The sequence below is a fragment of the Halichoerus grypus genome, chromosome 2 (assembly GCF_964656455.1).
Source record: "Halichoerus grypus chromosome 2, mHalGry1.hap1.1, whole genome shotgun sequence".
Classification (NCBI taxonomy): Eukaryota; Metazoa; Chordata; class Mammalia; order Carnivora; family Phocidae; genus Halichoerus; species Halichoerus grypus.
The window spans coordinates 151,659,862-151,673,530 of NC_135713.1; the positions used below are offsets into that span (position 1 = coordinate 151,659,862).

Consider the following 13,669-nt stretch of genomic DNA (forward strand, 5'->3'; position numbering starts at 1 on the left):
TCTGAAACGAATGATGTACTATATGTTGGCTAATTGAATTTAAATTTAAAAAAATAAAACACTGGGGAAAATGCTAATGTGTACTGACTAGTAAAGAGTACGATGCTATTATATAGCACAGTGCGATAAATGAGATGCTGATAATAATATGGCGGTTATGTTTTCTAAAGTCCTTATCAGTGAGAGAGACATCCTAAAATATTTAAAGGTGAACTGATATGATGTCTGGGATGTGCCTTAAAATACTCCAGAAAAAATACATATAATATAGTAAATACAGGGGCGCCTGGGTGGCTCAGTCGTTAAGCGTCTGCCTTCGGCTCAGGTCATGATCCCAGGGTCCTGGGATCGAGCCCCACACTGGGCTCCCTGCTCTGCGGGAAGCCTACTTCTCCCTCTCCCACTCCCTCTGCTTGTGTTCCCTCTCTCGCTGTGTCTCTCTCTGTCAAATAAATAAATAAAATCTTTAAAGTGTATATATATATAGTAAATACATAGTGGATGACGGAATGAAGGATGAAGAGGGGGTTTTGTCTCTGTGTTCACTCTGTGCCCTCAATATCTACTTATTGGGGTGTGTGGTACACAATGAATACTTAGCTAACATTAGCTGAATGGATGAACAGCCCACTCGAATTGTCACTCCTGTCACTGCCTGTGCCCTAAATTGCCACCACACATGGCTCTGTGACGGTTCTACTTCTTGGCTCTCCTGTCACCCCCTGACTCCTCTGGTACACAGTTCTGCCACTGCTTGTTGGTGGACCCATGTCTAAAGTCATGCTCGGTTTGCCTTCGGCTCGGGTCATGACCCCGGGGTCCTGGGATCGAGCCCCGTGTCAGCGGGGAGTCTGCTTCTCCCTCTCATTCTGCCCCTCCCCCTGCTCATGCTTTCTTTCTCTGTCTCAAATGAATAAATAAATAAAATCTTTTTAAAATTAAAAAAAAATAAATAAAGTCATGCTCAGGAGCACATGGGTGGCTCAGTCGATTAAGCATCTGACTCTTGATTTCAGCTCAAGTCATGGTATCAAGGTCATGAGATCGAGCCCGGCGTCGAGCTCCACACTCAGCATAGAGTCTGCTTGAGATTCTCTCTCTGCCCTTCCCAGCACCTCTCTCTCAAAATAAATAAATAAAATCTTAAAAAAGAAATAAATAAAGTCATGCTCAGACAGAAGAAAAAGGTAAAACTCACTGTCTTCACTGGTACCATCTCCTCCGAAGTTCAGTGCTCAGGTTCAACACAAGGTTTGCCTCTTCACTTATACGGTTTTCACTATGCGTCTGAGCTCACAGTAATGTGGCCCCTGCCTACCTTTCCAATGCCCCCCGCACTGACTCCTACTATGAATGCTCTACACTCCAGCCCCACAGGCCACCTACTGTTTACCACAAGCACGTGACATATCAAATTTCTCCACCTCTGTACTTTGCCTTTCCTCCGCCAAGGACGCTGCTTTCTCCTTACACAGCTCGTGAGCTACGTTCATCCTTCAAGAGTCAGTCCACACACAAACCTCCCTCTGAAGACTCCCCCTGACCCTCCCATCTCTGTGCTTCGAGACCTCAATCAGACTCCTCTGTGTTTTAGTTCTGTTGTGACTACAGGGCTGCCTCCCCCAGGAGACAATGAGTCGTAACAATAATAGCATAATCACACGCCAATCCAGTGCTTACTAGTCACTAGTCCAACCATTTCACATAGACTGACCTTTAATCCTCAAAAAAAATCATAGTGTAGATACTATTATTTTCCCAATTTTACAAAGGAAGAAATGGAAGCACAAAGGAGATGAAATAACCTTCCTAAAGTCACGTATCTAGTAATGGGAGAGCAAATGCAGGTGGTCTGCATACCGTCTGCACCTTTTTTTTTTTTTACTATCCCAAGACTGCTCATTATTACAGTGTTCTCCAAACTGCTCTTTGTGATGTAACTGTTTCAAAACCTAGGAAGCTATACATCCCTTTATTATGTTTTTTTAGTTTTTTTAAAGTAATCTCTACACCCAACGTGGGGCTCAAACTCACAACCCCAAGATCAAGAGTTGCATCTCTACTGACTGAGCCAGCCAGGCACCCCTCTTCATTACGTTTTCATCTGCTGATTGATGTGTGCCCCTGGTGTGGAGGCAAGCACAGCCTACCCTGCCTTATGTAACTATCCTCTGCCACCAGAAGGCCAAAGCTCACAAGCTGGTGGGCCTGTCAGTGGAGAACACCCACACGTTCCTTTATTCTAAAGGATTCTGTAATGGCCAGTTACACTGTAAGAAATATGTAGTGGATAATCTCTAATATCATTAAATACTTTTATCCCATATATCATTAGGTAGCATCTGTTTCTCTCCAACCTGAAACTCTCCCAGGACTGCAGCCTTGTATCTCCAACTGCCTATTTGGCATTTACATTCGGATCTCAAGATAATAGTTCTTGATTGTCCCCCAAAAATGCAATCAGAGAGGGGCACCTGGGTGGCTCAGTTGGTTAAGCATCCGACTTTTGATTTCAGCTCAGGTCATGATCTCAGGGTTGTGGAATCGAGCCCCGTGTTGGGCTCTGTACTCGGTGCAAAGTCTGCTTGAGAGTCTCTCTCTCTCTGCTCCTCCCCGACTCCAACTATAAATAAATAAATAAATAAATAAGCACACAATCGGAGAGATCCCCAAGTTGTAGCTGGGAATGTGGACACCCATCAGCCTCCCTTGCAGGGAGCCTTGGTCATGTGGCAGAGTCTGCACTCTTGACAACAATCTTAAATGTAAGACATGAGCAACCCTCTCCCATATGAGCAACCTCTGCTGGCTCTAGTGTGAGCTTCCCAAGTGTATTTTTTTTAAGATTTTATTTATTTATTCATGAGAGAGAAAGAGGCAGAGGGAGAAGCATGTTCCCCAAGGAGCAGGGAGCCCGATGCGGGACTCAATTCCTGGACCCCAGGATCATGACCTGAGCCGAAGGCAGACGCTCAACCATCTGAGCCACCCAGGCGCCCTTCCCAAATGTATTTATCTACAGAACACACTTTAAGTTTTAACAAATTCACGAAATGACCACGGGATTCAAGATATGTACTATATGGCTGAATTTCAAAAGGAAAAAAGAATGAAAGGCTAAAAGGGAGGGGTGAATGAACAAACACAGGGAGGAAAGAAGAGAGGGAGGAGGAAGGGAGAGATAAAGAGGGATAGAGGGAGGGAGGAAGGAAGAGGGAAAACTGGTCCCAAAACTCAAGAAAGGGCCAAATCTGAAAAATTAAAATCTACAAAATATTGTGCAAAATATTAAAAAGCACCTAAATAAATGAAGAGGCATATCATATTGATAGCTCAGAAGACTCAGTATAGTGATGTCAATTCTCCCTAAATTGATCTACAGATTAACACAATGCCAATAAAAATACCAGGCAGCTATTTTGTAGAACTAGACAGGCTGAATCTCAAATTTAAATAGAAAAGCAAAGGATCTAGGATATTCAAAACAATCTGGAAAAATAAGAGCAAAGTTGGAGGACATATGCTACCTGACTTTCAAGACTTACTGTAGAACTGACCATAAAGCTAATCTACTCCGTTATTACATAAGTTAGTGTACGAAATGGTAATATATATTATTAGCAATGTGATATTGGCACAAGGATAGACATATAAATCAATGGAAGAGAGTCCAGAAATAGACCTACACATATATAGTCAATTGATCATCAACAGTCTCCAAGGTAATGTAGATTAGTCTTCTCAACAAAAGGCGCTGGAACAACTGGATATTCACATGCAAAAGAGTGGATCTCAACCCTTACCTCATACCACATGCAAAGATAATTCAAAATAAATAACAAACCTCCATGTAAGAGTTGAAACTATAACACTTTTACACAAAAAAATATAAGAGAAAATTTTTTTAACTTTGATTTGGGTGAAGTTTTCATAGGACAAAAAAATATCAACTATAAGAAAAAAAAACTAATAGACCAGACTTCATCAAAATTAAAAACTTGCTCCCTTCAAAAGACACTGTTAAGACAATGAAAAGCCAAGCCACAGAGTGGGAGAAAATATTCATAAAACATATATCTAATAAAAGAATTGTCTCCAGAAAATATAAAGAACTTTTACAACACCATAATAACAAGACAAACAGCTCAATAAAACAAAATGGGCCAAATATTTAATAGACACATTACCAAAGAAGATCTATGAATGGCAAATGAGCACATGAAAAGATGTTCAACATCGTCAGTCACCAGGGAAATGCAAATTAAAACCAGAATGACTAAAACTTAAAAGCCTGTCAATACCAAATGTTGGTGAGCATGGACAGCAACTGGAGCACTGCTGGTGGGAAAGGAAAATGGCACAACTGCTTTGGAAAAGAGTTTGACAGTTTCTTGTAAAGTTAGACATACAATTACCATATGACTCAGCTCAATTCCACCCCGAGGTGTTTATCCCGAGAAATGAAAACATATGCCCACACAAAGACTTGACGATGTATGTTAATAGAAGCAGTAAATCATGTTCAAAGCCAAAAACTGGAAACAATCCAAATGTGCATCAACAGGTAATCAGGTAAACAAATTGTATTATTTCTATACAATGGAGTATTACTCTGCAAAAAAAAAGGAATGAACTAAAGATGAAATAGAAATAGATACACTTCTCCCTATTCTTCCCACTAAATATGAACATTATCTAGAAAACACACACAAGAAGACGCTAAAAGGTAGAGACAAGACAGACTGGCTAGGGACCGTGGGACCTCAGAAATGACATGGTAGTGAGTTCCCGGGGTTTTTGCCTCAGATGTCTGGGTCTGGATGCTGGAGAAGCTGCCAACCTGAGAACACCAACAGGTACAAACAAAAAAATCCCCAAGAAATTTCTCTGGCCAACAGAAGAAGAAAGGGGGCAGACTAGCAAGACGGAAAACTTTTAGACACAATTGCTCTATGCCAGCCAAACACCCTGAAAAGGACCACAGCCCCATCACTACCCCCATCAGCAAATGCTGAATGGACAACCCCAACCTCTACTCTTTTTTTTTCCCCCAACCTCTACTCTTGTCTGGCTGTAACGAGGCACCTCTAACATTCCCCTGCTGGTGTGGTATCAGACAAAATTGGGTGGGAGCCGGGACTTTCATCCCTACTTGGTGTCGATAAGGCTGCCCTTCCAAAACATCAGGAAAGACCACATGGGGAATCCTAGACTTCCATCCCCACCCAGCCAAAAAAGGTGCCACTCCCACCCCACCAAGTCAGAGGAGGCCAACTGGATTGGCAGAGTGGATGAAAACGCACGCCCCAAGAGCACTCTGTTGAGTGAAAAACAGCCGATCTCAAAAGCTCACATACTGTATGATTCCATTTATATAACATTTTAGAAATGACAAAATTATAGAGATGAACAGATTAGTGGTCACCAGGGGTTAGAGATGGTGAGGGGAGGAGGGAGAGTGTGAAACCGGGGAGAGCTTTGGGGAATGGAAGAGCTCTGTAGCTTACTTGCAATGGTGGCTGCCCAAATCTTCACGTGACAGAATGACACAGAACTATACATACCCATTGTATCAGTGCAATTTCCTTTGTCCTAGAGCTAACATTAATATGTACATGGGACCTCTTTGTCCTATCTTGGCAATTTCCTGTGACTCTATAAATATTTCAAAATAAGGAAGTCCTTTTAAAGAAATGAAGGGCTGATAACCAAAATAAAGTGTTTAAATCACAAAGACATTACATTGAGTGGCTACAAAAGGCTATCTGATACATGATTCCATTTATATGTAACCCTAGATAAGACAAATCTAATCTATGGTGACAGAAAGCAAACCACTGTTGTTGCCTAGGGCCAGGGAGGCTGACTGATATGTGGCACAAAGAAATATTTTGGGATAATGAAAATATTCCATGTATTTATGTGGTCGTAAGAATGTATAAGTCTGTCAAAACTCATGGGAATTACAATTACATGCATTTTATTGTATATAAACTATACCTCACCAAAGTTGATTTAAAATTACTTCACAATAAAACCAAAAAAGTCCCTAGTCACATAATTTCATGAAGAAAAGAAAAAATATTCTAATACACAGTAAAATATTTAATTGTACATTTTTGGTATAAAATACGGCATACTTGGCCACCTGAGTACCAACTGGCTGAGAAAGTCAAATCCAGCTGTAATACCACATATGTACACAAAAGCCTTGCTAACATAGATAGTCGGTCTGTATATACCTTCCAAAGTAATACTCATATATTGGATACCCTCCTGTTAGCCTCAAAGCCTGATGGGTGGAGGCGTAATGGCCCATCTGCGTTGATCAATTACTTCACTGGCCATGCAGAGTGTATCCCACCAGACACCAGAAGGTGACCAGAGCTGCAAATAAAATGAGGGCAAAAGGATTCTTTGGTATAAAAATTTCTTATATAATTCACTCAGATTACAAAGAGACCAAGATCCCACTACTGTTGAAATATTCTACTTGGCCATTATACAAAAGTACAGGGTCACCGCCAAATAACTCCAGAGAAAACCCCCAACCTAAAAATTTTCAAACAAATTTCAAAATATTGGTGACAGAGTCTCTGTACTATCTTTGCAATTTTTCTGTAAATCTGAAACTATTTTAAAATTTAAAGTTATTTTATTTTATTTTATTTTTTAAAGATTTTATTTATTTGGCAGAGAGAGACACAGCGGGAGAGGGAACACAAGCAGGGGGAGTGGCAGAGGGAGAAGGAGGCTTCCCACTGAGCAGGGAGCCTGATGTGGGGCTCGATCCCAGGACCCTGGGATCATGACCTGAGCCGAAGGCAGACGCTTAACGACTGAGCCACCCAGGTGCCCCTAAAGTTTATTTTAAAAAAGAAACAATTCCTTCGTGTTTTTTAAAAGATTTTATTGGGGGGGGAGGGGAAGAGGGCGAAAGAGTCTCAGACTCTGCACTGATCACAGAGCCCGATGCAGGGCTCGATCCCACACCCTGAGATCATGACCTGAGCTGAAACCAAGAGTCAGGTGCTTAACTGAATGTGCCACCCAGGCACGCCAAGAAACTATTCCTTTGTAAAATAAATCACTGAGCTTTTTTTTTTTTTTATGTTGGTGACACTGTGGCCTGAGCAGGAGTTGTGACATTTCTGTAACACACATCAGTGAAACCTTAATAATGTCACTGACTTCACATGCCAGTTTCTGATGCTAGGTGGAAACCACAACTGCTCACGGAGGAATGCTTTAGAGTGGATTTCTGGGAGGGAAATTTGGAAAACTATACGCAAAATACACCCCCCAAAACATACTGGTTAACTATTGCCACTGCTCGCAAAAACACTTCCAGATGCCAGGAACAATGGAAAAGGCAACAAATGTTACTATAGAATTAACATAAACGAGTCGGCCAGTGGACAGGTGCTCTCTATCTAGGGATGTCATCATCTGTGAACAAATACAAATTGAATGGGAGAAGCCAGATCAAGGTGACCTACTTTAGAAATTTTTTTTTTTAAAGATTTTATTTATTTATTTGACAGAGAGAAACACAGCGAGAGAGGGAACACAAGCAGAGGGAGTAGGAGAGGGAGAAGCAGGCTCCCCGCTGAGCAGGGAGCCTGATGCGGGGCTCGATCCTAGGACCCTGAGATCATGACCTGAGCCGAAGGCAGACATTTAACGACTGAGCCACCCAGGCGCCCCAAGGTGACCTACTTTAAAGTACCTCCTCTAGGAGAGTTGATGGACACCCTTCCTAAGCTTGGGGGGGCAGGCACCAGGACAAAACTGGACCCCCCAAGAAAACAATTCTTCAGAAAAAAACAAAAAACAGAGGATTTCTCCTTTTGACTACATAAGGAAAAAAAAAGAAATATTAAGTAATGAGTCAAAGTGAAAACATAAGGCCAATCACTGGGCAAACAGTTTTCTCAGACGCAAATGCACTGTCCTTCAAACGGCCTGACTCACCCAGAGAGGTTCTAGAAACATAAAAAAGCCAGCAGATGCCCAATTCCTGCCACTGAGAGAAGTTCCCAAGCAACTAAGAGAGGAGAACCATCTGGAAAAGGACCCCCAGAAAGACAGCAAGAAATTCACTCCACATCCAAACTCACTCAGATCCCAGGCTGTCTGGGAAGAATGCTGCTCACAGGTTGGCACGCTGTTTTAAGTCACTATTTCTTGGACCCAGACCACAGGTGCCCTTGTACCCCAGTCCAGAAACTGTACCCCTGCCTTACCCCTTGCATTATTCAGGATTCTTTGTTCACATGTAACAGAAAGTCAATTCAAAGTGGCTTTTAAAAAAGAAAAGACATTTATTGGTTCCCATAATTTAGAAAGTCAGAAGTAGTCTGACCTCAGATGTGGCTGGATCAAAGGGTTCAAACAATATCATCAAGATTCAGTCTTTCTCGTCCGGGGCCCACCTTTGCTTTCCTCTATGTCGGCTTTATTCTCTGACAGGCTTCCACCAAGTGGAAGGCACTGTGATCAACAGGCCTAGAGTCTACAAGCTTGGCAGCCATGGTGGAAACACAAAGACTTCATTCCTCCTATCTCCATCAAAGTCTCAGAAGTAAGCCTCAGTGTCTCTGAGGAACCCATCCTGGGCCATGTGTCCCCCTCTTGACCGATCGCTGTCCCAGAGGACACTGAATAGTGTTCAGTGACCCGGTTACCGGTGGACAAGGAGCAAAACCAGTGGACACCCTGGGATTTACCAGCAATCCACATTCCAGTAAAGGCAACAAGAGTCTGAAAACAAAACAAAAACAAACAAGCAAACACACGAATCTCTGACAGACTGAGCAGGTTTTCGGATTTGTTCTCCTCAAGAAAAGAGTAACAAGTACTGACACATTAAACTTAATAAGCTTCTTTGAGGAGTCTGGAGTTATGAGTTCATACATGTAAAAAGCACGTAGATGAATGTCTGGCCCAAGGTAAGTATTGTAGAACTGTTAACTAACATCACAGAAGCTCCTGGAGAAGGAAGAAGAACATATCCTAACAGGCAGGGTGGAAGTGAATAGTTTAATCTAAATATTTAAAGAAATGTAAGCCAGTTTTGTAACAAACTGGTGAAGCAGGATATATTGGTTAAACTACTCTTGCTTCTTTGATTCATAGTTTGAGAATCATAAGACTGTTTCAAAATATCTCTTCAGTCCCCAATACAAGGGGAGTTGACAAGGAGTAAATATCAATGCTGATTACAAGTTGGCGGGCTGAAAGAAACTGGAGTCTACCTTCTACACCAAATTCTAACCATAAACACAATAGGAAATATATTATAGATAAATGAACACCTATGCTCCCAAATTAGAAAGTGAGTGGTTGGTGGGAAAGAGAGGGAGAACTTGCTAAAAGACAGAAGTCATACTAGATGGAAAGGGAAAACCAGCCTAGACCATCAGCAGGAAGAGAGAGAGAGGAATCACACTCTCTCCTCACCAGCAGCACATCCAGCCACGTCCAACTCCCAGTGGAAACAAACACAGAGTGCAACTATGTCCGCAACACCAGCCCCTCTCCCCAGCGGGGCTGAACACCAACACAGCGCACAATCTAATAGATAACACGAACTATGAAGAGGACAGAGTTCTTTTATGAAGAAAGAATTAGCAGGCAGTTGAGAAGTTTCCAGCCTCAGAAGACACACACTCAAAAACTGGAAGAACTTCCTGACCTCTACCTCTGAAACTAATAATACACTATATGTTAACGAACTGAATTTAAATAAAATAAAGATTTTTTAAAAACTGGAAGAACTTAAACCCAATGAAATAGAATTAATAAAGTATCAGAATAGGACTTTAAAATAAGTATAAACAATATCTTCAGAGACATAAGGGTAGGTAGTGCAGTCATGAACCAGGAACTGGAAATTATTAAATGGAACAATTAGAGAAGCTGGAAATAAAAAAGTGTAATTGCTGAGATTACAACTCAGTGGCAGAATGGACACAGCTAAAGAGTGAATTTGTGAGCTGGAAAACTCAGCCAAGGAATGTTCTCAAAGTACAAAACACAGAAATAGAAACACTTTTATTATAAAGTGAAAAAGAAATACTAAGGAACATGGAGAATAAATCCAGAAGTTCTAACATCCATCCAAAAGTTCAAGAAGGAGAGATGAGAAAAAAATGGAAGAGTGGCACTATTTAAAGAAAAAATGTTCTTGCAAGTAATCATGAAGGACTGGGGCTCTTCCCCTTCTTTCCTCTCATTCCTTTCTCCACTAAAATGCCAGTTAAGGGACATTTTTTAAAACATAATTACAAAAGGAATTGGAGATTGTTGGTTCACAAACTGGCCCTGTATGCAGAGGGGGCAGGGAGGGACTGAAAAAAGAGGCAGATCACCCTAGATTGGTAGGTGCCAATTTTAATAAGCAAGGGAACTTACTTATGAGGCTTGTCTTGGGTGGCTGCAAGATGAGCAGATCTCCACGCCTGCCTGACAAATCTTAAGTTTGTAAAGAAGCCATAAGTGGTTCAGTCCCATATACCATCCAGATGGTCTCAACAACACATTGTTCTCTGTGTCCTTGAAAATGGTTCCCCCATGGGAATGGTGGGGAGAACATACATTCCAGGCGTAGGGGAGGTGACAAGGAGTCTCCGATTGCCTTAGTCCAGCTCTCGGGTGAACTGTGATCACATTCTCTTGATTACCTCTCCCAAAAGAGATGACGCAAGAGTAGCTAAGAGATGACATCTATAGTTTGGAAGCTGAAAGCACGTGGACAAGTGGTAATTAGTTTAGCAGACTAGAGAAAGTTAAAAAGTCAAATGTCTACAGGGTATGGGTGGGCCAATCAGCACAGATCCCCCACAAAGGCTCAGGAACTGGAATACCAATGAACCTTGCAGTTACGGGTGTAGGTGCGACTGAGCACAGAACTGCTTGAAAATCTGAATGAGAAGCAAGCAAATGGCCCCCATAGTCCTTTATCAGCCCACTCAGGCAATTCTCTCTCCTTCTCCCCAAGAGAAGACTAAAAGTTTATCCTCTTATAAGGCAATGGGCCCTGGACTCAGGACATCAGGTGGGTGTGCCCTACTGAAAACAGAAAATCTAAATGAAAGCCAACATGCCAAATGGTGAGTGCCCCGTCCCCTTTCTCCAAATCCTGCCAAGAATGCTGATGGCCAGGCTTACACATCCCAAAGAGGAAACTGGAATGTTGCTCTCTGGAGAATCCAAGCATCCCACTAGGAAATGCCTAAAGATAATGATACTAAGATCCCACACCAATGGCCAGGTCTCTGCTCATTCCTTTGACAGCCCCACAATGGGCTTTGTTAGTGCCTCAGGCTTAAATATGAAGAAAAAGCCAAGGATCACCAGACATTTAAAAAGAGAAAGGGACTCAAAAAACAGGAATAGTGCAGGAATAGAAGTTTTTTTCAACTATAATTACCCTGTTCAGAAATACTAGAGAAGATTTAGCATCCTTGAAACAAGAGAGGGGTGGGGTTTTTTTTAAGTTTTTATTTAAATTCCACTCAGTCAACATACAGTATCATATTAGTTTCAGGTGTACAATATAATGATTCAACTCTTCCATACACCACCCGGCGTTCATCACAAGTGCACTCCTTATTTCCCATCACCTATTTCACCCATCCCCCCCACCCACCTCCCCCCAGTAACCATCAGTTTGTTCTCTACAGTTATGAGCCTGTTTCTTGGTTTGTCTCTCTCTCTCTCTTTTTTCCCTTTGCTCATTTGTTTTGTTTCTTAAATTCCACTATGAGTGAAATCATGTGGTATTTGTCTTTCTCTGACAGACTGACTTAGCATAATACTCTCTAGTCCCATCTGTGTCATCACAAGATTTCACTCTTTTTATGGCTGAGTAATATTCCATTGTATCTATATACCATGTCTTCTTTACCCATTCATCAATTGATAGACACTTGGGCTGTTTCCATAATTTGGCTATTTTGTAGATAATACTGCTATAAACATCAGGGTGCATGTATCCCTTGGAATTAGTATTTTTGTATTCTTTGGGTAAACACCCAGTAGTGCAGTTGCTGGATCCTAAGGTAGTTCTATTTTTAACTTTTTGAGGCCCCTCCATACTGTTTTCCACAATCGCTGCACCAGTTTGCATTCCCACCAACAGTGCACAAAGGTTCCTTTTTCTCCACATCTTTGCTAACACCTGTTATTCCTTGTGTTGTTGATTTTCACCATTCTGACAGGTGTGAGGTGATATTTCACTGTAGTTTTGATTTTTATTTCTTTGATGATGAGTGATGTTGAGCATCTTTTCATGTGTCTGTTGGCCATCTCTATGTCTTCTTTGGGAAAATATCTAGTCATGTCTTCTGCCTATTTTTTAATTGGATTATTCATTTTTTTGGTGTTGAGTTTTTTTTTTTTTTTTAAAGATTTTATTTATTTATTTGAGAGAGAGAATGAGATAGAGAGAGCATGAGAGGGGGAGGGTCAGAGGGAGAAGCAGGCTCCCTGTTCAGCAGGGAGCCCGATGCGGGACTCGATCCCGGGACTCCAGGATCATGACCTGAGCCGAAGGCAGTCGCTTAACCAACTGAGCCACCCAGGCGCCCTTGGTGTTGAGTTTTATAAGTTCTTTGTATTTTTTGGATATTAGCCCTTTATCAGATATGTCACTTGTAAATATCTTCTCCATTCCATAGGTTGCCACTTAGTTTTGTTGTTTCCTTCACTGTGGAGAAGCTTTTTATTTTGATAAAATCCCAATAGTTTATTTTTGCTTTTGCTTCCCTTGCCTCAAGAGACATGTCTAGAAAGAAGTTGCTACAGCCGATATAAAAAAAATTACTGCCTGTGTTCTCTTCTAGGATTTTTATGGTTTCAGGTCTCACATTTAGGTCTTTAATCCATCTTGAATGTATTTTTATGTATGGTGTAAGAAAGTAGTCCAGTTTCATTCTTCTGCATGTTTCTGTCATGTTCTTCCAACATCATTTGTTGAAGAGACTCTTTCCCACTGGATATTCTTTCCAACTTTGTCCGAGATTAGTTGACCATAGAGTTGTGGGTCCATTTCTGGGCTTCTTATTCTGCTCCATTGATCTGTGTGTCTATTTTTGTTCCAGTACCATACTGTTTTGATGACTACAGCTTTGTAGTATATCTTGAAGTCCGGAACTGTGATGCCTCCAGCTTTGCTTTTCTTTTTCAAGGTTGCTTTGGCTATTTGGGGTCTTTTGTGGTTCCACACAAATGTTAGGATTGTGCTTCCTAGCTCTGCGAAAAATGCCGGTGGTATTTTGATAGGGGTTGCACTAAATCTGTAGATTGCTTTGGGTAGTGTAGACATTTTAGCACTATTTGTTCTTCCAATCCATGAACATGGAATGTCTTTCCATTTCTCTGGGTCATCTTTACTTTCTTTCATCAGTGTTTTATAGTTTTCAGAGTACAGGTCTTTCACCTCTTTGGCTAGGTTTATTCCTAGGTATCATTGTTTTGGCTGGAGCAAAGTGTTTTTTAAAAGTAACAAAGAACAAGACAGAAAAGATTCAATAGCAGAAACATTTTTAATTTAATAGAAAAAGTGGAGATGAAGTTCACTACTCCAATAGAGTAGTGAAAAGGAGCTGGAAATTAGAAGAGACAATATGTGGACTTTTTTTTTTTTTTTTTAAGTAGGCTTCAC

At 41.3% G+C, this 13,669-nt stretch overlaps 1 protein-coding gene across 34 annotated transcripts in view; it reads right to left on the reverse strand.

Annotated features, from left to right (window-relative positions):
• LOC118519108 (polyunsaturated fatty acid (12S)/(13S)-lipoxygenase, epidermal-type-like) overlaps positions 1–13,669 on the reverse strand; it is a 156,209-nt gene that overhangs the window by 121,275 nt on the left and 21,265 nt on the right. For 31 of the 34 annotated variants that reach the window (XR_013445953.1, XR_013445952.1, XR_013445950.1 and 28 more), the window contains one exon: positions 2,475–2,623. The exons of the other annotated variants lie outside the window; for them this stretch is intronic. The gene's annotated coding sequence lies outside the window, so the exon portion shown is untranslated. The remainder of the gene's footprint in view (positions 1–2,474; positions 2,624–13,669) is intronic. 34 annotated transcript variants of the gene reach the window in all.